The following is a 22,430-nucleotide window of genomic DNA, read 5'->3' as shown; positions in this document are numbered from 1 at the left end:
CGGGTCGGGGAAGGTGGCGTCCGCTTGGGGAAGGAGTGGATTAGCGGCTCGTCGGAAGATCTGACGCCGCGACCCGACTGGGGTGACTTGCGATGGAGGGAGTGAGAGAGGGGGGGGGGTAGGAGAAGCAGGGGTAGACACAGCGAGTGCGGTCGGCGGCGATCGAGGGTGCCGGAGGCGATCGGCGGCGATTGAGGGTGCCCGAGGTTAGGGCTCGAGAGGAGGAGAGAGGACGAACCACTCGAACCGAAATTCAAAAGAGTACGCACGATAATGAGACCTCTATAATGAAGTGCTTTATTAATGCAATTAATTTAATCAAAAATTTAGGATGATAATACCCCTGGACCAAATTGGGCCGATTAAAGGTAAAAAAAATTTAGGTCGAAAATACCCTTGGACTTAAAAAGACCCAATTATTCTCATCCGTTAGATCGGCCATATAATACATGTACTTTGGTGTATTATAATACACCGTAAAATCCTCCTTAATTTACTTGCCGCACAAACACTCTCGTTCCTCCAAATTTCTTGTGCTAATGAACGCACCCCAGAAGAAACGCCCGGAAATTCCCAAGACGTCCATCGCTGTCATCCCCGACATTTCGCCGCCGGCCGGCCGCTCTCTTCCTCTGTTTTCCCCGCCGTGTCTCTTGTCCTCTTCTCCGTCCATCCCCCGAATCTAGTTACTTACAAGAGAAGGTAGCTAGTACCAGTAGTTCTGCAATCCGATCGACACAGCCGACATGCTGAGGTTACTGATCATCTGGGCTGCGATCTTGGGCTGCTGCCATGGGCAGTCCGAAGTGTCCCGGAGGAACAGCCGCCTGAAGGTGATGTCACCGCCGGAGCTCGAGGCCACATACGACTTTGCCATTGCCGACTTCGGTTTCCCGCATCACGGTGGCTCCATGACTGGCGTGGTGGTGTACCCAAGACACAACGGGCAGGCTTGCGGCGACTTCGATGAATATGGCATCTCTCTCCGTTCTCGCCGAGCTGGCGCACTTCCTGTTTTCTTGCTCGTCGACAGAGGAGGTAAGGCAAAGTAAATTTGTCCATTCTTTCTTATTATTTCATACTGTATAAATTTATCATCTTCAACCGCGGAAAAAAGATCTTAATCTCATACTACTGCTGTTTTTCATCGCCTGCTGGCTCACACTCCCCGTAGATAAGACACAAGCGATGGTAAATAGTCTGGAACTGTACATAATCTGGAATTGCTATATTTTCTTTTTTTGGAAAAGGAGGTTATCCCTCAGCCTCTACATCTAAAAGATGCATGCAGCTATATTATTAAAAGGTTCGTAAATACGAGTCTTAAATCCAAAATAGCTCGCAGAAGAAGCAAAATAAAGAAAGAAAACAACTCAATGCCACAACCGGCATAATAATAGAACTAGAGCACTAGCCATCTATCCTATTAGGAGACCGCCATCTTGAATTGCTATATGCTATATGGGGTGCAGAAAACTGCAATCTATTTGTACTTGTACGAAGTTGCTACACGTCCTCTTGCGTTACACTAATCTTTATTATTGAGCATTATTGAAATCAGTTGAATATATCTCCTGCTACCATCTTTCAATGGTTGTACATGTAATTCATGAAAGTTCGCGCCTCCGCAGACGGTAGATAGGACCACAGATCTAGCCGGCAGCCACAAAGATAACCTATGAAAAAAATTGAAATTCTTGTCCTGCTAAAAATGTTATGAAAATGCAGACCTTCGGCCGAACCTTCAATTTAGGATGAATTTCCATCAACATTTTTCGGACGTATAAGTAATACTTGTAGGTGGTGGTAAGTTATATGCGACATAGAGGGTGGCAAACGGGCAATCTAAAAATAAATGCTCAACTTTTTCCATTACTATCACAAAAGTAACATCTTTATATAACCTTGCCATCTTCTCAAAGTTATCTCCGGTTAAGACAACCCCTCTGTTCAAGTACCGCATCATTAGCGTATTTTCAATACAAGACGCCTAGATGATAAAACAAATCTCATAAAATTAAAAGCCCATCTAAGCGCTTTTGGTCACAACGCTAGACGCTAATTACGGAGGCGCTAACAAGACCGGTCCGGCAGCTTCACACAGCCTTCCATCGTACTAGAAAATAGCGCTAGCGCTCGATTCCTTTTCTGGTGTCGATGCTGTACGTGGCGCCAGGATTGGATCACCCAACTACCCCATCAACTAGGAATTCAATCCTGGCGCCTACACTAGCACTCGGCATTGTAGATGCCCTTAGGTTCAAAAAGGTGCGAGCTCCTTGGTCGCTCCGGCGAGCAGCCAGGAGTGAAACCTAGACGCCGCACAAGTCGCACTCTTTCGCTCCGCCTCCTCTCACCGCCGTCGGCAGGCGTCGCCGAGCAAAGCCCGTGCGACGTGGCGGCGGCGGGGCCTTCTCCTCCTCCAGCACGGGGTGGGGTGGCACGGGACGGCCACCCCAGCGGGCACTCGGGGCACGACGAGGTCACGCAAGGGGCGGCGCTTGGAGATGCGCCGCGGGCGCGCGTGGAAGCTCTAACATCGCAGATCTGGCTACATGGAGTTCTTCGCGAGGTGGATCTACAGCCCCGGACGGCCGCATCGCAAGGGGGCTATATTGCGGCATGGCGGCGGCGCAAGGGGTCGTGCAGACGCACGGCGGCGGCGCAAGGGGTCGTGGAGAGGCATGGTGGCGGCACGTGGTGGCCCAGCTGTCAGGACCGAAGCGCGTGCGGTATTTCTTCAGTTAACTGTATCAGTTGGGTTCAGAAGAAGAACAGCTGAGATCGCGCCTCACTTAAATATGCTCGTCGCTAGCCGTTAGATCATAACTGTTCCGTTTCAGGCCGTTACTGTTACTTTTCATGTTGTTGCCGTGAGCACTTTACACCTATAAAGGGAGCCGGGTTGTGGCTGTCCTCATTATCGAATCTTCTCTTGAATTGCCGTGCTGGCTAAGCAAAACTACAGCTAATACAAATGCCCTCAGATCTGGGCGAACTTTTCCCCTTTTCCTTCCTCAGAACCCTAGTTCATACTCCGAAATATACTGGGTCCTGACAAATTGGTATCAGTAGCGAGTGATTCCTTGGCAGAGGCGTCTCCTGGCCGGCGGAAAATCTTCCCCTCCAAGTATTCCCACCCAATTCCCACCCTCTTCTCTGGTGTCGATGGAGGCGCGGTGGCAGTGATCGACGGCGTTGGCGGCGGTGAATTGCTCGGGTACAGATCAGTCGAGCCGGAGCGGTTGATTGAGCACACTGCTCAATTGGTAAAATTCCGCGTCTGAGCACTGATCCGTGTACCTTGGTGGCGAGGATCGAGGCGGCGGCAGGATCTGGAGTTGAGCAAGGTTGCGGTCTCACCCGTGGTAAAATCCCTTCCCTCTTCTTCAGATCAAGGTGATGGGTCGGGCCAAGACGATCGACGAGACATATCTGCAAGAACTGTTGTCCGTAAGAGATGATGTTGGAATTATGCAAAAGGACCAGGCTCAGATGCAGGCTGATATGGCAAAGCTGCATGATGACGTGCACTCTATCAGTTCCAAGCAAGGAGAAATTGCGACACAAGTGGGTAATGTGGAACAAGTAGTTCTGGATCTAGGAAAACAACTATCTACAATCAACTCTGTGTTACAAGCATTGGTAAAAGCCCCAACACAGGGAAATACTACTGATATACCCTCCAGCTCTCAACAGAGACCTAAATCACCAATAGTGTCGCAAGAACAGCTACAACAGCAAGCAATCAGAACAGAGTAACTAAGGAAGCAACTGGAAGAAGAGAAAGAGAAAACAAGGCAATTGGAAGAGTTGCAACTCCACAACCTACCTCCAATCAGAATTACCAAACCAGCAGTTCCTCCTGGATATGCACAACAGAGCAGAACAGAGCAGGCAAGCCCCCTGGGTACCCCAACCACTACTAGACAGCATCCGTATACTCCTGTTTTCCAGCAGTACAACCAACAAAACAGAAATCAGCAGCTGTGGCAAGGATATGCAAAAACATATGAACAGGACATGCAGTGTCAGTTCATGAAGTTTATAACTAAAGGACCCAAAATGGATTTTCCTAGGTTTGAGGGAGAAGATCCGGTAGGGTGGATTAGGCAATGCAACAAGTACTTTCAAATGTCTGGTGCTCCAGAAGAGTATAAAGTTTCCTTGGCCCAATTATACATTGTTGGTGAAGTAGATGTGTGGCTCAGAAGATCAGGCTTATTAAAGAAAAAAGTGTCATGGAAAGAATTCTGCTCTGAGGTCACTAAGAGATTTTCTACACAAGGTTCCTATGACTTAACTGAAAAATTCAACTCAGTTAAGCAATCCAACAGCACTGTGTCTGAATATACTAAAATATTTGAAGATCTCATGGCTGATGTCCAAGAGGAAAATCCAGAATTAGGAGAATCTTGGTTTGTAAGATGTTATGTCAATGGTTTGAGAGAAGGAATAAAATTCCAGATCAGACCCTTGAGACCACAAACTCTTATAGATGCATATTGGTTAGCTAAGGATGTAGAACCTTGTCACCCACCAGTGGCTGTGAATGCAAAAAGGACAACTGTTCCTTACAACAATATTATCAGAAAAACAATGCAAGTTACCCTCCCAAAGTGAATGTTGCTCCTGTTGCACAACAGCAACTTCCTGTCAGACACACTGAAATTCCTGTTAGTACTGCTCAGAAAATTAGTAAAGTGGGGGAATGCTGGAGATGTGGTGACAAATGGGTACATGGGCATAAATGTAAATTAGTACCTAATGTTCAAGCAATGCAGCAGGAACAAGAAGAGCCAGTCACTTATGATGTGGAGGAGCAACTGTTAGAAGAACAGACAGAGCAAGCAACTTAAGGGGATCAAGTTATGTTCATATCTGCTTTTGCAATGGGACAGCAACTGGCAGTGCCAACACCTACAGTGGTCATTCATATCAATGGGAAAAGAGCAGTTGCACTGTTGGATTCAGGTAGCACCACATCCTTCATAAATCAGGATTTTGCTGTTAAGGCAAATTGCAACTTGCTACCTGTCAAACCTAGAAGAATTGCAGTAGCTGGAGGAGGCATATTGACATCTACTGCAGTTGTCCCTAACTGTCAGTTTCAGATCTCTAAAATGACACTCTCACACAATTTTAGAACTCTGGCTTTACCAAGTCATGATGCAATACTGGGATATGATTGGTTTACTGCTGTGAGCCCTGTTTCTTTTGATATTCCTGCACAACAATTCAGTTTCACTCATGGAGGAAAGCAGATTGTATCTACAGCAGTGTTTACTACTCCAGCCAGTGTGAAGGAAGTGCCTGTTAAGAAAGTAAAGAAACTGTTGGATAAAGGACCTGAAGTTTTCTTGTGTCAAATACACAACTTACTCATGGATACACCAGAGGATTTTAAAACTCCTCCACAAATACAGAAATTACTACTGGAGTATGTTGACCTATTTGAGGAACCTAAATCATTGCCTCCCCATAGGGCCTTGGACCACAAAATTCCCTTGGTGGATGGTGCTACTCCACCACAGGTCAGACCTTATAGGGTGCCTCAAAACCAGAAAAGGGAAATGGAGGAGCAGATCAAAAAGTTGTTGGCTGCACATCTCATAAGACACAGTCAAAGTCCTTTTGCAGCTCCGGTGTTATTAGTAAAAAAGAAGGATGGATCAATGAGGTTGTGCATAGACTTCAGAAAATTAAATTCTCTTACAATTAAAAACAAATTTCCTATACCTGTTATAGAGGACCTTTTGGATGAATTGCATGGGGCAAACTATTTCACCAAACTGGATTTGAGGTCTGGCTATCACCAAATCAGAATGGATCCTGAGGATATACACAAAACTGCTTTCAGAACATTCCTGGGACATTTTGAATTTCTGGTAATGCCCTTTGGACTGTCTAATGCTCCTGGCACTTTCCAGGAATTAATGAACACCATCTTTGCACCTTATTTGAGGAAATTTGTGTTGGTATTCTTTGATGATATATTAATCTTTAGCAAAATCTTCACAGAACACTTGGACCACATAAAGTTGGTGCTAGAACTTTTAAGAGAACATCAACTGTATGCCAAAATGTCCAAGTGTGTGTTTGCAGTTCCACAAGTGGAATATCTAGGGCATGTGATTTCTGCAAAAGGAGTGGCCACAGACCCACAAAAGATTTCTGCCATAGCTGAGTGGCCTGTTCCTGAGAATATCACAAAACTTAGAAGTTTTCTGGGGCTAGCTGGATATTACAAAAGATTTATTAAAGGATATGGTGTAATATGCAGGCCTTTACATGATTTGCTCAAAAAGGGAAATTTTCATTGGTTGTCTGAACATACACAAGCTTTTCAACAATGGAAACAAGCCTTGACTTCTGCTCCTGTGTTGGCCCTACCAAATTTTTCTCAACCATTTATCTTGGAAACTGATGCTTAAGGTAAGGGAATTGGAGCTGTTCTAATGCAGCAGGGCAGACCAATATCTTACTACAGTTCATCTCTATGCCCTAGGAATGTTGCTATGTCTACATATGAGAAAGAGGCCCTAGCAATACTTGAAGCATTGAAAAGATGGAGGCACTACTTGTTAGGGAAAGAGTTGATCATTAAGACTGACCAGCAATCTCTCAAGTTTATCACTGATCAGAAAATCACTGAAGGAGTTCAACACAAACTCATGATGAAGTTGTTGGAGTTCAACTTCACAATCCAGTACAAAAAGGGTATTCATAACAAAGTGGCTGATGCACTATCAAGAGTTCTTCCTCAATGCATGGCTATTTCTACAACTACTCCTACATGGGCAGCAGATTTAGTGGCAAGTTATCAGCAAGATCCTTCTAGCTTGCAGCTCCTGGAAAAACTACTCCTTCAAGGGGATAACAGGTTGCCAGATTACTCTCTAGTAGCTGGAATTATAAGGTACAAGGGAAAAATTTATGTGGGCAATTCCCCTGACTTACAGTCCAAGTTGCTTGCAGCTTTGCACAGTTCTCCTGTGGGTGGCCACTCAGGGAGAAGAGCAACTTACCACAGAGTAAAAAGCATCTTCTACTGGCCTGGTTTAAAGGCAGCCATAGAAGCTTTCATTGCTGCTTGCCCTGTATGTGAAAGAGCCAAGCATGAGAACTGTTTGCAACCTGGACTGCTAGAACCCTTACCTGTTGCAGACATGGCATGGCAGCATATCTCCATGGATTTTATTGAAGGATTGCCCAAATCACAAGGAAAGGATGTGATCATGGTAGTAGTGGATAGGTTTACAAAATACTCCCACTTCATACCACTGTCTCACCCTTATTCAGTAATCAGTGTTGCTCAATCATTTGTGGACAATATAATTAGATTGCATAGCCCTCCAAAGCTCATTATATCTGACAGAGATAGAATCTTCACTAGCCAACTCTAGAAAGACATCTTCTCTGCACTGAGAGTGGACCTCAGATACGGTACTGCCTATCACCCTCAAACTGATGGCCAGACTGAGCGTGTTAACCAGTGGTTATCCTGGCTTTCCTTGGCAGAATTTTGGTATAACTCTACTTATCACACTGCAATCAAAATGTCTCCATTTCAGGCCCTATATGGATTTCCCCCTCCCCTCATATCAGAATTGGCCATTCCTGGGCCTGAGGATGAAGAAGCACATGACTTCTTAAATGCCAAGCAACAGATCTTAAAGCAACTCAAAGATAATCTGGTGTTGGCCCAAAACAGGATGAAGAAATATGCAGATACTAGAAGAATTGAAAGAAGTTTTCAGGTGGGAGACCCATTTTACTTAAAAATGGCTGCCTACAGATTAGCAGCATTTGGATTCAGGGGTGTGTTGAAGCTGCAAAACAGATATTATGGCCCTTTTAGGGTCATTCAGAAAGTGGGCAATGCAGCCTACAAGTTGCAGTTACCGAGCGAGGTGCAAATCCACCCAGTGTTCCATGTGAGCCAGTTGAAGAAGCACATTGGGGACAAAGCAATACCTGATCCTAATCTGCCACTAGTCAACCAAGATGGCACAGTCAAAGTGGGACCAGCGGAAGTTATAGAGGTTCGACAAGTTCCTCGACAGAACATGCCGGTAGTACAGTGGCTTATCAGATGGATCAACTTACCATCAACAGAGGCGACTTGGGAAGACACAGATTTTATCAAGTATACATTCCCGGAGTTCTTCAGTAACACTACACGCGCGTGGCGAGAAGCAGCAGCTACACCGTGAGGACACGTCGAGCCTTAAGGGGGGAGCAATGTTAGGACTGAAGCGCGTGCGGTATTTCTTCAGTTAACCGTATCAGTTGGGTTCAGAAGAAGAACGGTTGGGATCACGCCTCACTTAAATATGCTCATCGCTAGCCGTTAGATCGTAAGTGTTCCGTTTCAGGCCGTTACTGTTACTTTTCATGTTGTTGCCGTGAGCACTTTACACCTATAAAGGGAGCCGGGTTGTGGCCGTCCTCATTATCGAATCTTCTCTTGAATTGCCATGCTGGCTAAGCAAAACTACAGCTAATACAAATGTCCTCATATCTGGGCGAACTTTTCCCCTTTTCCTTCCTCAGAACCCTAGTTCATACTCCGAAATATAGTGGGTCCTGACACCAGCCAGCGCGGGTCTACCTAGTGTGGCTCGCTTCGCAGTGTGGCGATGCTTCGGTGGCTTGGATGAGGCCGCGCAGGAGGCACGGGGTGCTCTTCAAGTCCGTTTGAGCCTCAGGGGCCTGATGGTCACGCGGTGGCTCGTCAGGATGCTGCACCTCCGACGACATTGCAGCTCGGGCGATGCGGCTCGGTGACCAGGATGACTCGGAAGGGCTGCTTCATGTGGCGTGTGCAACGGATCTGGTCTCCAACAGGCGCGAGGTGGTGTGCGTGGAGCATGTCGGCGCGCCTGATGTATGGCTGCTGCCCGAAACCATGACAGTTCTTGTGTCGGGCAATGCTCCTCTACTCCTTGTCGTACGTCCGGTCGACCATTGATGATTCTAGCGCCTCGTGCTGGAGTTTGGCTGTCGGTGGCCTCTGCGAGGTGCGGCTGGTTGCGACGGATCTAGGTGCTTCTTCGTCAGCGGGAATATTGGGTGGTGGTGGTTGGTGGTCTTGCCCGCACCGGTGCCAGTTGATGTGTGACGAAGGGTGTTTGTGGAGCTTGGATGAAGAACCTGTCTTGACTATGTGTCGTGACCAGTGATGGTGACGGATGTGGGCGTCGTTGACCTTCTTGGAGACATCACTGCCGCACCCCTCCCGCACGGATTTGGTTGTCGCCCCAGCTCTGGGGGAAACTCTTGATCCTGGCGTCACTTTGGTGTCGTTTCCTATCCTGGGGGCTTCATCTTTCGAGCTGGGCACCGGAAAGTGAGACTTGTGGATGGAGTTGGTGTTGGCGTTAAGGATTTTGTGGAAACGGTGTCGCGGGGAGCGATGTAGGAGACGCGACATGGGTTGCGGTAGTCGGCTCTTCTCCGGCACGTGTTTGTGGGATGGCCTCAACGGGCTTGTTGCTGTGAAGTCGAAACTACGGTGGCAGGGCCCTGTGGCGTACGATGACGAGTAGCAAGTTGTCTGTTTGGTGATTTTCCATGATGCCAGCCTTGTCTGGTTCTTCGTCGTAGCTCTCCGTCGGTGTCGGAGCAACGTTGTCTTGTCACGGTGGCTGAGATCTGGCACGGATCTTTATGTGCCACATGGCCTTTCTAGTGAGGGTTGGTTTGACGATCATCTTTGATGAACTTGGAGTGGTTTCTCAGAGATTGGGATGGTGATGACGCCTTTAGGGGAGAAGTGATGACAATGGCGTCGTTGTATTGTCTCGATGAGGTCCTCTTCGAGTGGTGTGTGTGGGTATTTTGTCTGTGCCGCTTAGCGGTATGTGATGGTTTTCACCCAGTTTTTCACTAATTAACTGGGCAACTCTCTTCTGCTTAATTAATAGATGAGACAAAATCCTTTGCCTCCATTTTGAAAAATTAGGTTAAAAATATACCAGATCATTTGTTTGATCTTTAATGGGGCTCTGAGTCCTCAAATAAATTTCTTATGAAAAGTATGTCCATCATTGATAATCCGCTTATACTGTTTTGACGGAAAAGGGGGCAGCAGTACTCCCGCGGAAGACATCTGGTTCATGTGTTAGGGTTTTGTGTTAGGGCTTTCTTTTTTTAGACTTATGGTCTATTCATTTTTAATCATGACAGCACAACAAATATCAGAAATAATAAAAACATACATTTTGATCCACCATCTAGCGACGACTATAAGCACTGAAGCGAGCCGAAGGCGCGCCACTGTCATCGCCCCTCCCTCGTTGTTCTCGGGCAAAACTTCTTATAGTAGATAGTCGAGAAATCGTCATGGTAAGACCCCATAGGACCAGTGCACAAGAGCTACAACCGTCGCTGATGAAGAGTAGCATAGCATGAACGTGGAAGAACGATGACCAGATCAAAGCAAATCCGTGCACTACCGGGATGGGGGCTTGGCGAGGAGAATCTTATTCCATCTTCAAGGAGCCGCCGCCGTACTCTCGTGTTCCTGAGTATGACACAAATTCTAACAAAACTCGAAGGAACATTTAAAGATGGAGCCCTTCCATCGGTAAGGGCTAGGATCCACCACGCGCCCATGTCCCTAAGGTCAACGGAGACGAGGCGGACCAACGTCAAAAAGAAAACCCCTGATTTCTTTGGAGAGGAGGCGGCTGTGTATACGTGAGGCCGGTTCATGTATTAGGTTGATCAACATCAACGTATTAACCAGGTTTAGGCATATCACACACTTATCTATATCTATACTTATATCAATATAAAAAGACTAAAGACACAGATCCAATAAATCTCAGCCATCAACCAATGTCAATCCAATGACTTATATTGCTCCAATTGGGAATGCTCAACATGTTAGTGTGCAATTAATAACATACCAAATATAGACTATCCTCGTAATTAACGCGTGATTGATGCCCTACCTAATATTAACGTGCAATTATGTATGATATCAATATGTAATTAATTTTATGCCTGACATCAATGTGCATTGCACATACGCATTTATTAGTTTCTAGTAAGAGCCTGATGGAGCTCAATATTCTTTTTTTCCGGAAATGGAGATCAATATTCAACGGGACCTCACCTAAAACTGATGCAACAAAAAGTTTAAGAAGAAACTGGACATGTAAGAAGTATAAGATAATAGTGAGTACACTAGTAAGAGGTGTGTTGATGAGAACAAGACATTCCAATAGAAGTAATGGCACTTGGCGCGCTCCATCAAAGATTGGTGGATTGGTCTTGCCAACTCAATCGTCCCAAATCGGAAGGCTATGGCCACTCTTTCCCTGCTCGGCTCCCGGACCCTCTGGAACGAAAGGAATGCTCGTATCTTCCAACTCAAAGCGCCCCTCTGGCGGGTTTCCTCGCAAGTATAAAGTCTAAGGCACTAACTTGGGTAGCTATTGGTGCAAAAATTGGGATCAATCATGTAGTGAGAATAGAATTTTTGCTTCAGGTGTTGTAGCACAAACCTTAACTTTGTTTCTCCTCTTAATTAATGAACGAGGCAAAACTTTTACCTCCTTTCAAAAAATAGAAGTAATGATGTGTTTGATTTCCTCCATGGATTCTAGGCCCCGTTCCTTTTTCTGTGACTTGATTCAGACTGGCTGAGCAAATACAAGTAGTAAACATGTTCTGCATTGCATTTGATTACCCACAAAGCTCCAAGCTGCATGGCCGAAAACAGACACACGACTTTGATTGCAATGCAACCAGCTACTATTTGGTTACATGCAAGACATGCAATGCGGTAACCTCTTTTTCTAGTGATGAGGTTACCAACACACATAGTCATGCACATCAACAGTAAGGAACAAAGAGTAAATGATTTTAACACACGTAGATCAAACCACATATTAACAAACTGACATAGTAACACACACAACCACACACGAATAGACATAACAGTAGCACAAAGACAACCAAACATAGTTCAGGACCGACAGACTAACCAAAAGACATTGCAACTCTTCAATCGTTGCAAGTGTTGGGTCGTGCTAGCCGCACTTGATCAACACCTCAGCGCTGGAAAGGTCAAACACGATCACCTTGAAACTATCCTCATTCAGGACCTTGAAGGTGAGCATGTACACGATCTTCAGCTTGTGAGATATGGTGAAGCCGGCCCACCCTTGATCAATAGCAGGCCTCCCATTGTTAGCCCAAAGCTTCACCCTCAAGCTACAGGTGGTGTTCGTCCTGAGAACGATATCCCGAGGGATGGTGGCCATGTACTCATAGAAGGCATCACAGACCAAATGTAGATCCAACCTAGGTTCTAAAAGCACCTTCAAAAGTGGGATGGACCTATGTTCTCATGGAAATGGCCAACATTCGTCGGCCTCCCGCAATGCCTCTTCGAGGCACGACATTGTACTACAGCCTTGCCCTTGGAGTAACTGCCCAAAGCATCATTGCCGATGGCCAATTTGCCTGTAGAGCGCTAAAAAGAACACTAGGCTCAACACACTGCCGAACTACAATGTGTAGGATCACAATGTGCATGCCTAGGGTGATGATCTTCATTGCATGATGTCATGTAGAAGGGGACAACTGGTAGAAGGATCAGAACCACAATGTGTAGAACAAACCCCTTTACCAAAGATCACCCTAATACATGGATTGCACATTAGAGAAGATCGTTGTTCAAACAGTTCTAACCAAATTGTTCTTCCCCCTAACCAGACTGGTCTACCCCCTAATCGAACTTCGCGGCTTCGGCAGATGGAAGAAGAGAGCTTGCGACAGAGAGCGAGAGGGAGAGGGAGGATGGAGGTGATGCTCTCTATGAGAGGAAAAAAATAATGAGTGAACTAGTGACCAGGGGAGACTCACGTGCGGATAAGGTTGAGGAAGTCGCGTGTGGCTCAAAGCCTTTTTTGTATGACGTGGCGTAAATGGGAATGATAGACTGTGTGACACTCGCGTGACCAACATGAGGCACTGCTGGCTATTAGAATAAATCGGAGGCGCTCCGTCGATCTACCGAGGACCAAGCAATCACACGAGGCACGACACCGAGATTTGTTAACGAGGTTCACCATCATGGCTACATCCTCGGGGCATGACTACGGGCGCTCCTCCCCATGACACCGCTACAATACCGCACCCCGGCCGCCCGGGTGCCGGCACACGCCGCCGGCTCCCCCGCGTGCCCATGCTATTACGTTGGCATATATTACATCGTGTGTCTACCCTCGCTATATATGAGAGGCCTAAGATACAAGTGTCCTACTTGGACACGACTCCATATCCTGTCTACACACCGTACGACTCCAAGTCCAACTGTAACCTAACTTGTACAATAATATTCGACACAACTCTAACAAACTCCACCTTGGCGAATATTCTTCAGCACCTTGAATTCGCCCGTGCGTCGAACCTCCATGTACATTGGACTTGAGATACGTCATGAGCACTGCTGCTACTCCCAGACTCCATGTGACTCCACCTGCAACTGTAGTCCCTTCTCGTCTTCTTCACAGTCAACCCTCGAGCAAAATTAAGTTCCTCATTACTCTACTTTGTGCTCCCAACTTCCGTAGAATCCGTTCAACACCATCACACACCGATCACTGTTTGCGTGAAAATGAACAACTCGCATATTGGACGCCACATATAAGAGTTACCTGAACTCAATGCCACCGCTCTTTCTTGACCGTCTATCTGAAACTTGAAGGACTTTCACCGTCGCCTTGTATCACCCTGAGTCAAATTCACAGTTGTCTCACCCTTTTCTCGGATAGTCTTTGACATGTCCCATAGCTATAGCACTCCGCCTCCTTCTGTACTTGTCATCAGCACTTTGCCATGTGCACTGAACACCACAGAATATACTGCCATGTACTCTCCCAGCTTTTGACAATTTCAGACTTTCCGCCACTTTCTCAGATTCTCCATGGTCAACTCCTGTCCATCAACCGACACCGATAGACCCAGTCACCAACTTGAATCTGCTACTCGTCAACACTGCTTCAGCACCCCTGCACACTTTGTCTGACCACGTCTCACCATTAGTGCCTTGGTCTGTCGCTGTGTCCCGTGCTTACCGCATGCCTCGCCGCTATCACCACGTCGAGCCTCTGCTGTCCTGGTCGAGTCTCCCGGGTAGCTATCCCACACTGACTCACCCCCCACTGCAGAGAACCACTGATCATCACTGACCGATGCCGAGTATCATGTCTCCATCAGACCATTGGCCCCCAGTCCGATCCACGTGTCTCTCGCTATCCCGCTGAAATAGGCTTCGACTCTCCATGCATTTACGCCGTAGCCCCTCCATCAGCTTAGAGTGTAGTCATCCATCAACTCCAGCTCCACCTTCAACATGACTCCATGTAGCTGCGCCTTTGCTACCCCGCGCTCCGTCGACTTCAAGCTCTCTCATGTGTACACTGCCTTGAATCAACCCTGTGCCATAGTCTGTCGAAGCCGCACAAGCCCTCAGGCCCGCACCACGTGTTTCCATGCCTCAGAAGTCGGTCACCATCAGCATCACGCTCCTATGTCGTCGTCGTCGAAATCACCACCGTCTTCTGCTTTGACCAACATCCACGTCGATCCGCCAGACTGTCCAGTCCGACCCAGCCGAAATTATCCGACTGTAACCATGCTCCACCCTGCGCCGTGTCCGCCTCCGCACATCTCCGTGCATTGCCTTGACGCCATGTGTATGCATGATCCTTGTCACGTCACACTCCAGACTCCCCAATCATCTTCCCTGAAACGCATCCATCACATGATACTTCCATCTTAGTTTGCTTTACTTCTGTCAATGACTTCAAACATCCCTGTTGTGCCAACAAAAAATTTCCATCCTTGTCTACCATACGGTCGACCCATGAAAAAGTAACCAAGCTGCAACACTTCCCGTGCATGTGCCGAAGTGCACCAAGCAAAATCGCAAATATAGAACCTTTAATCCAAGCCATGCTCCACGTATTGCACTGCTTCTAGACACAACACTTGATGCCCTTCGTAACTGCTTCCAAAGCGTATTTTTGATGGGTTCTTCCCTTGATGAATACTTTCGCTGATTGACTGCCTCCAGCCTGCATGTACGTGCCTTTTCTCTCTCAAACAAATCTCCCCTCACAGCTTCTCACGTGCCTCTTGACCATGCCTTGGCTTCCCTGTGCGTTCCAGCACTTTAGACATGCCGTCAAGCTCCCTTGCAAGCCACAAGTCCACCTGAGTTTTCCCGTCACAACCGCACATAGGCCTCACGCGATTTGGGCCTTGATTCCGCGTCTGTACTTTGGGCCTCTAGCCAGGCTGCATGCCCTGCAATACGCGCCTTGCTCGCCGATCGCCACACGTCTCCTGCCGACACACGTTCCGAAGCCGCCGCCACTGCACGTATCCGATACCCTCGATCGGATCTGCTGCCTTGCAATTCGGCACTGCCGCCGCCACGCGTGTGCTGCATCCACCGATGCGCTGTAGCCACCTGTACCGGCCGCGGGTGGCGCGGCTTCGATCCCGCCGACGGCGCTGAGAACCGCTGCTGCTTCGATTGCTATTCTGCCGCCACCGATTCTGCTGATGCCCACAAACGCCGTTTCATGACGAACGAAATCAACTCACGGTTCGGCCTCCTTCCTCTGAATGAACGGAATCGCGACCTCTTCAAACCTTGCTCATGATACCACTTGTTAGAATAAATCCGAAGCGCTCCGTCGATCTACCGAGAACCAAGCAATCACACGAGGCACGACACCGAGATTTGTTAACGAGGTTCACCATCATGGCTACATCCTCGGGGGCATGACTACGGGTGCTCCTCCCCCATGACACCGCTACAATACCGCACCCCGGCCGCCCGGGTGCCGGCACACGCCGCCGGCTCCCTCGCGTGCCCGTGTTATTACGTTGGCATAGGTTACATCGTGTGTCTACCCTCGTTATATATGAGAGGCCTAAGATACAAGTGTCCTACTTGAACATGACTCCATATCCTGTTTACACACCGTACGACTCCAAGTCCAACTATAACCTAACTTGTACAATAATATTCGACACAACTCTAACACTGGCTGCCCAGCCGAAACATTTATCTCGCAGCAAGCAGTTTCAACACATCTAGAACGATGCTTAAAAAGATAGGTGACAAAGAGTCACCTGACGCAGTCCCTTCTTTGGATATAGTGGACAATGTCGTTATTAACCTTAGAGCATCTACAGTCGAGCATCTACAGCCGGACTTGGCAAATATGACCCCCCATGGATGCGTCCGATCAATGACCAGGCGTGCCCGTTTTGAACCCATATTTTCTTTCTCATATGTTTGGTCACTTGCACGTGATTGGTGGACCGATGCAGGAGTTGTGTGCCAACACCGTGTATATGGTATATAATCTATAGCTTTCTTACTTGCACGTGACATGGTGTTTGATGCATTTTTAATTTATGAATATTTTTTAGTGAACGTAATGGTCAAAGCTATACTTTAAACACCGTGTCATTTTCCAAAACATGAAATGTGTGTAAATGGAAGGAGTAGCTATCTGGCCAACTTGAATATTCCTTGTCGGTTTAGTCTTTTCATACATGTATCTACCTTCCTCTCGTCAAAATTCCATGACTGGTGTGGTGATTTGTCCATTTCACTAGTTGTTGGTGATAATCCTAACTATAACCAGTCAATGCATTATAGCATTCCAATAAATTATACTGATACTATTACTAATCTACAATTTTATATTCATTTTTGTGAACCAATGCATTAATATATATATATATGCATACTCGACCTTTACATTTTTCACTACATCTACTTATGACCGGATGGAGAATGATACAACACGGTTGCTTTGAACAGAGTGTTTCTTCGCAACCAAGGTGAGGAATGGGCAGAAAGCCGGAGCAGCAGCAGTTCTTGTTGCTGATACAAAACTTGAGCCATTATTTGCAATAGAAGGAGCAGAAAGCAGAAGCGCAAGCAAAACAGATGCTTTACAGGATATCACCATTCCTTCGGCACTAATAACCAAAAACCTGGGGGACAGTCTCAAGAAAGCAATGGATAATGGCGACTTGGTTAATGTTAACTTGGACTGGGGGGAGTCCCGACCGTACCCTAATGAGCGTGCTGAGTATGAATTTTGGACAAATAGTATTGATGAATGTGGTCCAAAATGCGATAACCAGGTTGATTTCCTGAAGAGATTCAAAGGTGTAGCGCAAACACTCGAGAAGAAGGGCTACACGCAGTTCACTCCTCATTACATTACTTGGTATTGCCCAGAGAACTTTGTCTTAAGCAAGCAGTGCAAGTCCCAATGTATCAACCATGGGAGGTATTGTGCACCAGACCCGGAACAAGGTTCCAGCAAAGGGTACAATGGGAGAGATGTGGTGATTCAAAATTTATATCAAATTTGTGTGTTCAAAGTTTCAAAGAAGACTGGGAAGCCTTGGTTATGGTGGGACTATGTGACTCATTTTTCTATTATGTGCCCAATGAAGAAAAAGATGTACACTCATGAATGTGCTTCCGGAGTAATCAGATCACTTGGTATGCAAATGTTGCACCAGCCACTCTATGTTTCAAATTGCAGTGCAGTTATAAACTTATACTAATGTTGGTGATGTGTATGTGTTTTGCAGGCCTTAGTCAAAAAGCAGTTGAGATGTGTGTTGGTGATCCTGACATGGACGAGGATCATCCTGTGCTAAAAGATGAGCAAGATGCACAGGTTACTAGTTGAGCACTATCTTAGCTTTTGTGTTTACCGAGCAAGTTCCGAATGCAACATCTTCTTCTATTTTTCACAGATTGGCAAGGGTTCTCACAGTGATGTTACTATGTTACCAACACTTGTAATCAAAAATAGACAATACAGAGGTCAGTGTTCGTCCCTCCAATATAAATACGGAATAGCTACATGAGGTGTGCTGACTGGTGAGCCTTAACATCTTATTGAATCTTTATTTCTTAGGGAAACTTGAAAAAGGAGCAGTTCTTAGAGCTCTCTGCGCCAGCTTTCGAGAAAATAGTGAACCGTCTATTTGCTCAAAATGAAGGTTTGATTTTTTGGTTCCCATGATTCTTTCTCAAGGTGTACTAATATGTAAGTAGTAGTGTTATGGACCAGGAGCCCATGGGGCTAAGATGGTCATCATACACATACCTTAAGGTGTGCGGCACCACTATTGGAAACCACATACCACCCTCACTGCTCTCCCCAGATCAGCCTTGCTGATACTTATCCTTAAGATTAGATTGCTTGCAAGTTGAGTTAGGGAGTTCTTGGATTGGATGACGGTTATGTACTTATGTTAGGAAGTTTATCTTAAGTTTGTAAGAGTCTTGAGTCCATGTAGAAATGAGTTCCTAGCGATAAATATTAGCCTTTGCTTCCGTCATTCCTCCCACTGCCCACCCCCTCTCATCTTGCGGTGTGTTTGTCAAGGCCATAAACCCCTCCCTTGTGTATTCCAGACCCATGGCGAAAGGTCACTTTTCTGTTAAGTTCCCAAATTGTAGCTCACTAACTCACCTATGCATTATGCCATGTATAGTGGTACAAACCAGGGTTCTGAACATGTATAATAGCAGCCTGGAATGGACTGGTATAATGTTATAGACATTACACTAATCTATACAAAGGTATAGAACGCAACAAGCTTATATATTTAGTTATGGCGGTAGTAGATAATATATTTCTAGTCTACACCATATCACCCGTAATCCTATATGTCACCTCTCATAAACTATTGATGTAAGCTCATTGTAAATTGTCTACCGATCAAGAAGAAGACATACAAACCAATCAATGCTTGGACAACAATGGTGGTTGCTGGCAAGATATGGCTGCTAACGTGACTGCATGCAAGGTACATGTTCTACTGTTCTATTTTTCTCAAGATTATGTTACTTCATGTGCTACATATTTGGTCTGTTTAGCTTCATGTATGCTGTTTTGTGCACATATAGGACACCTCCACTGGAACAATTTGTGAATGTCCAGTTTTTCAAGGTGTGAAGTACATTGGTGATGGTTACAACCACTGTGAAGGTACACTAGTAATGATTTCTATATTTATCTTTTGATAGCTTTTATCTGTTCTTTTGAAGTATTGTGTAAAAGATATTCATCTTTCTGTAGCAAACATAGTTACCTAGACAATTTGCCCTCATCTTCATTTCCATAGTTTCTTTTAAAGAAAGAAGCAAGGGAAGCACACACCTAAGTTAATGAGGCATACGCTTTTCTACCAAACGGTAGTACTAGAGATCTCCTATACCATTTCCCGCAAAAAAAGAGATCTCCTATACTATAATGATAGAGTTGACACATGATAACTCTAATAGGCTTCGTACAACAAATATTGATTGGTCACAACATAGGAAATAGCAAGATTAAATATTACTACAAAGCTTTAGCTTTTAAACATTGTGCAGCACTATCTTTGGTCATCTTTTCTCCTACTCTGCTTAACCATTTCTACTCTTCTTTAATGTGTAGCTCGCATGGATGTCCAGCGAGGGACCAACAGTCAAGACCGGCCTCGGCAGATGAAGAACCATGAGACCAAAAAAACAAAGGTGAGAACAAACTTTTCGTTCCCTTTTCTTGTCTCTCTCTCTCTCTCTCTCCGGCCTTCTCTCCGTGATTCTTCCACAAGGGCCCACCACTGTATGCCAACTTCTTGGTACAATTCTAGAAATTTATCACTAGGGTCCACTGCTCTAGTGTATGGAGTCGATTCGATTGCCCCTTTGAATCGCTTTTCACCCGCACCAGAGATGGTCTAATACAATACATATTCTTCTTATTTTGTAAGTATTTTTCAAAACCTTTCTTTACTATACCATGTTTCTCAAATAGATTACGCTAATAGCCATTTCAACTGGACCAAGAGGGTATATTAAAACCTTTGTATCTAGTCAATTGATCTAATGAGAACTCTCCAAAGTGCCCTTCAAGTTTGTAATATTTTTAACTCATCAATAGGCACAACACCTGTGCCATTTTTATTTAGAAGATGCCAGGCCTCGAATCTGGGTGAGCTAAGCGAGTGTAGATACCGCTAGCTAACTAACTGACACTCAGTTCTCAGATAGTAATATATTTTAAGTATCAGAACTCTAGAAGCACAGCCATACATCATTCCTTGGTTATAATTGGAAATTGTAGTTGTTTATACCTAAGAACCCAGTTTATCGAGGAGCCCTATCCTTTATAACAACATGATGTACAATATTAAAAAAGCTTACCTTGTTAGCTTGGTAGCCGGAAAAATAGGCTTTAACTTGTTTCCCAAAACTAATGCACGCAAATACTAAGGCATATTGGAGGTTATTGACTTGTATTTTTCTTTGGATCCAGATAGAGGTTGCCCACGAGGTCATTTACAACCTCTTTTTAGGTACATGAATGGACACTCTTTTTTCTACCTTTGGTATACTTCTAATATAATATGTATTACTTATTAATCATATTAATGTTCTTTTGTCAGGCATACAGAAGTTGGCACACAAGGTGTTCTAGGATCTGCCCGGTACTGCGGTGATGTATGATCTTTGTTAGATTACATACCATATACGTATGACATTTATGTGAAAGAACGTGGTACAAAAGTGGTTTCCTGGCATAAGTGTTGTTCAATGTCAGAATATATATATAGCCTTGTAAGCTTGCCACTGGTGTTTTAAAATATTAAATTAGGCCAAACTATAATGCTACACACTCTTTCCTCCCTTGAGCATGGAAAGACATACTATTTGGGATGCAAAATATTTTTCATATTCCTATGGAGATATTTATGAGTTACTACTTTACCATGTTCCCGACAAAGGCAAAACACAAGGATCTAATGCTATAATAAATTGGCAAAATTGTTTCCTAGACACTGTTAAATCGTGTGTGATGTACGTGCGAACGGAAATGTTTCTCTGGGATTCACTGTTGTGATGTACATATGAACAAAAATGTTTGTCTGGGATTCACTATGTGGGATGTACATATGAACGGGGATGATTGGGTCTGTATAATTGTATGTGATGGCTCGCCCGATCGCACACAAGCTCTTTTTGCCTCGCGTGTGTGATCGGAGAACCTATCGCCGACGGTTTCTCGGTCGTGTGGGAAGGACTCTACTATGGCACACACAAACAAGGCGACGGTTTAAAATGCCATCACGGAAAGGACTTAAAAATTGTTTGTATAGCATGTCGCTGCACTAGTGATACCGAAATCCTCGTTACCGGTTTTGTTCTTCTTTCTCATTATTATGTTCCGGCATCCCCGTGACAAAGTCACGTGTGTCTGACTAGACGATGATTGATGTCGTCACGCTGAGAGGGCCCTAAGAATATCTCTCCATCGTCGGAGGAGAAAATCACACTCTCGAGCTATCCGGTCACTTGTCAAACTTTCTGATGAACCTGTAAGTTGTAGTTATGATCACCTTATTACATGTGATGTTTGAGCAACCCCAAAGCCCATCGTACGGTGAGAAGTGATCACGACACCCTCATGGTCAAAGGAGCAATATCACATGTTCACACTCCATGTTATTACGATTGAATGCAGATGATATTAACTCAATTTATAACGAGCAAGATTGGGTCGATTCAATATGATCATTTTTCTAACGTCATAATCTCAATGTTGTTTTCGGATCATTGTTACACTTAACGACATCCTAAGATCCAGAAAACGTGATCACCAACTGAAGAAAATATGCCCTGGAGGCAATAATAAAGTTGTTATTTTATATTTCCTTATATCATGATAAATGTTTATTATTCATGCTAGAATTGTATTAACCGGAAACTTGATACATGTGTGGATACATAGACAAAACACCGTGTCCCTAGTAAGCCTCTACTAGACTAGCTCGTTGATCAAAGATGGTTAAGTTTCCTAACCATAGATGTGTTTTGTCATTTGATTAACGGATCACATCATTAGGAGAATGGTGTCATGGACAAGACCCATCTGTTAGCTTTGTATAATGATCGTTAAGTTTTATTTCTATTGCTTTCTTCATGGCTTATACATATTCCTTTGACTATGAGATTATGCAACTCTTGGATACCGGAGGAATACCTTGTGTGCTATCAAACATCACAACATAACTGGGTGATTATAAAGATGCTCTACAGGCATCTCCGAAGGTGTTTGTTGGGTTGGCATAGATCGAGATTAGGATTTATCACTCCGAGTATCGAAGAGGTATCTCTGGGCCCTCTCCGTAATGCACATCATAATAATCCTTGCAAGCAACGTGACTAATGAGTTAGTTGCGGGATGATGCATTACGGAATGAGTAAAGAGACTTGCCGATAACGAGATTGAACTAGGTATAGAGATACCAACGATCGAATCTCGGGCAAGTAACATACCGATGACAAAGGGAATAACGTATGTTGT

At 45.1% G+C, this 22,430-nt stretch overlaps 1 pseudogene; it reads left to right on the top strand.

Moving 5' to 3' along the window:
* Nucleotides 1-746: 746 nt before the first annotated feature.
* LOC119299169 lies at nt 747-20,543 on the top strand (annotated as a pseudogene).
* Nucleotides 20,544-22,430: the final 1,887 nt, after the last annotated feature.

Source organism: Triticum dicoccoides, chromosome 5A (genome assembly GCF_002162155.2).
Source record: "Triticum dicoccoides isolate Atlit2015 ecotype Zavitan chromosome 5A, WEW_v2.0, whole genome shotgun sequence".
Lineage (NCBI taxonomy): Eukaryota > Viridiplantae > Streptophyta > Magnoliopsida > Poales > Poaceae > Triticum > Triticum dicoccoides.
The sequence above is the reverse complement of the archived record's forward strand: the minus strand, read 5'-3'. Positions and strand labels throughout refer to the sequence as shown.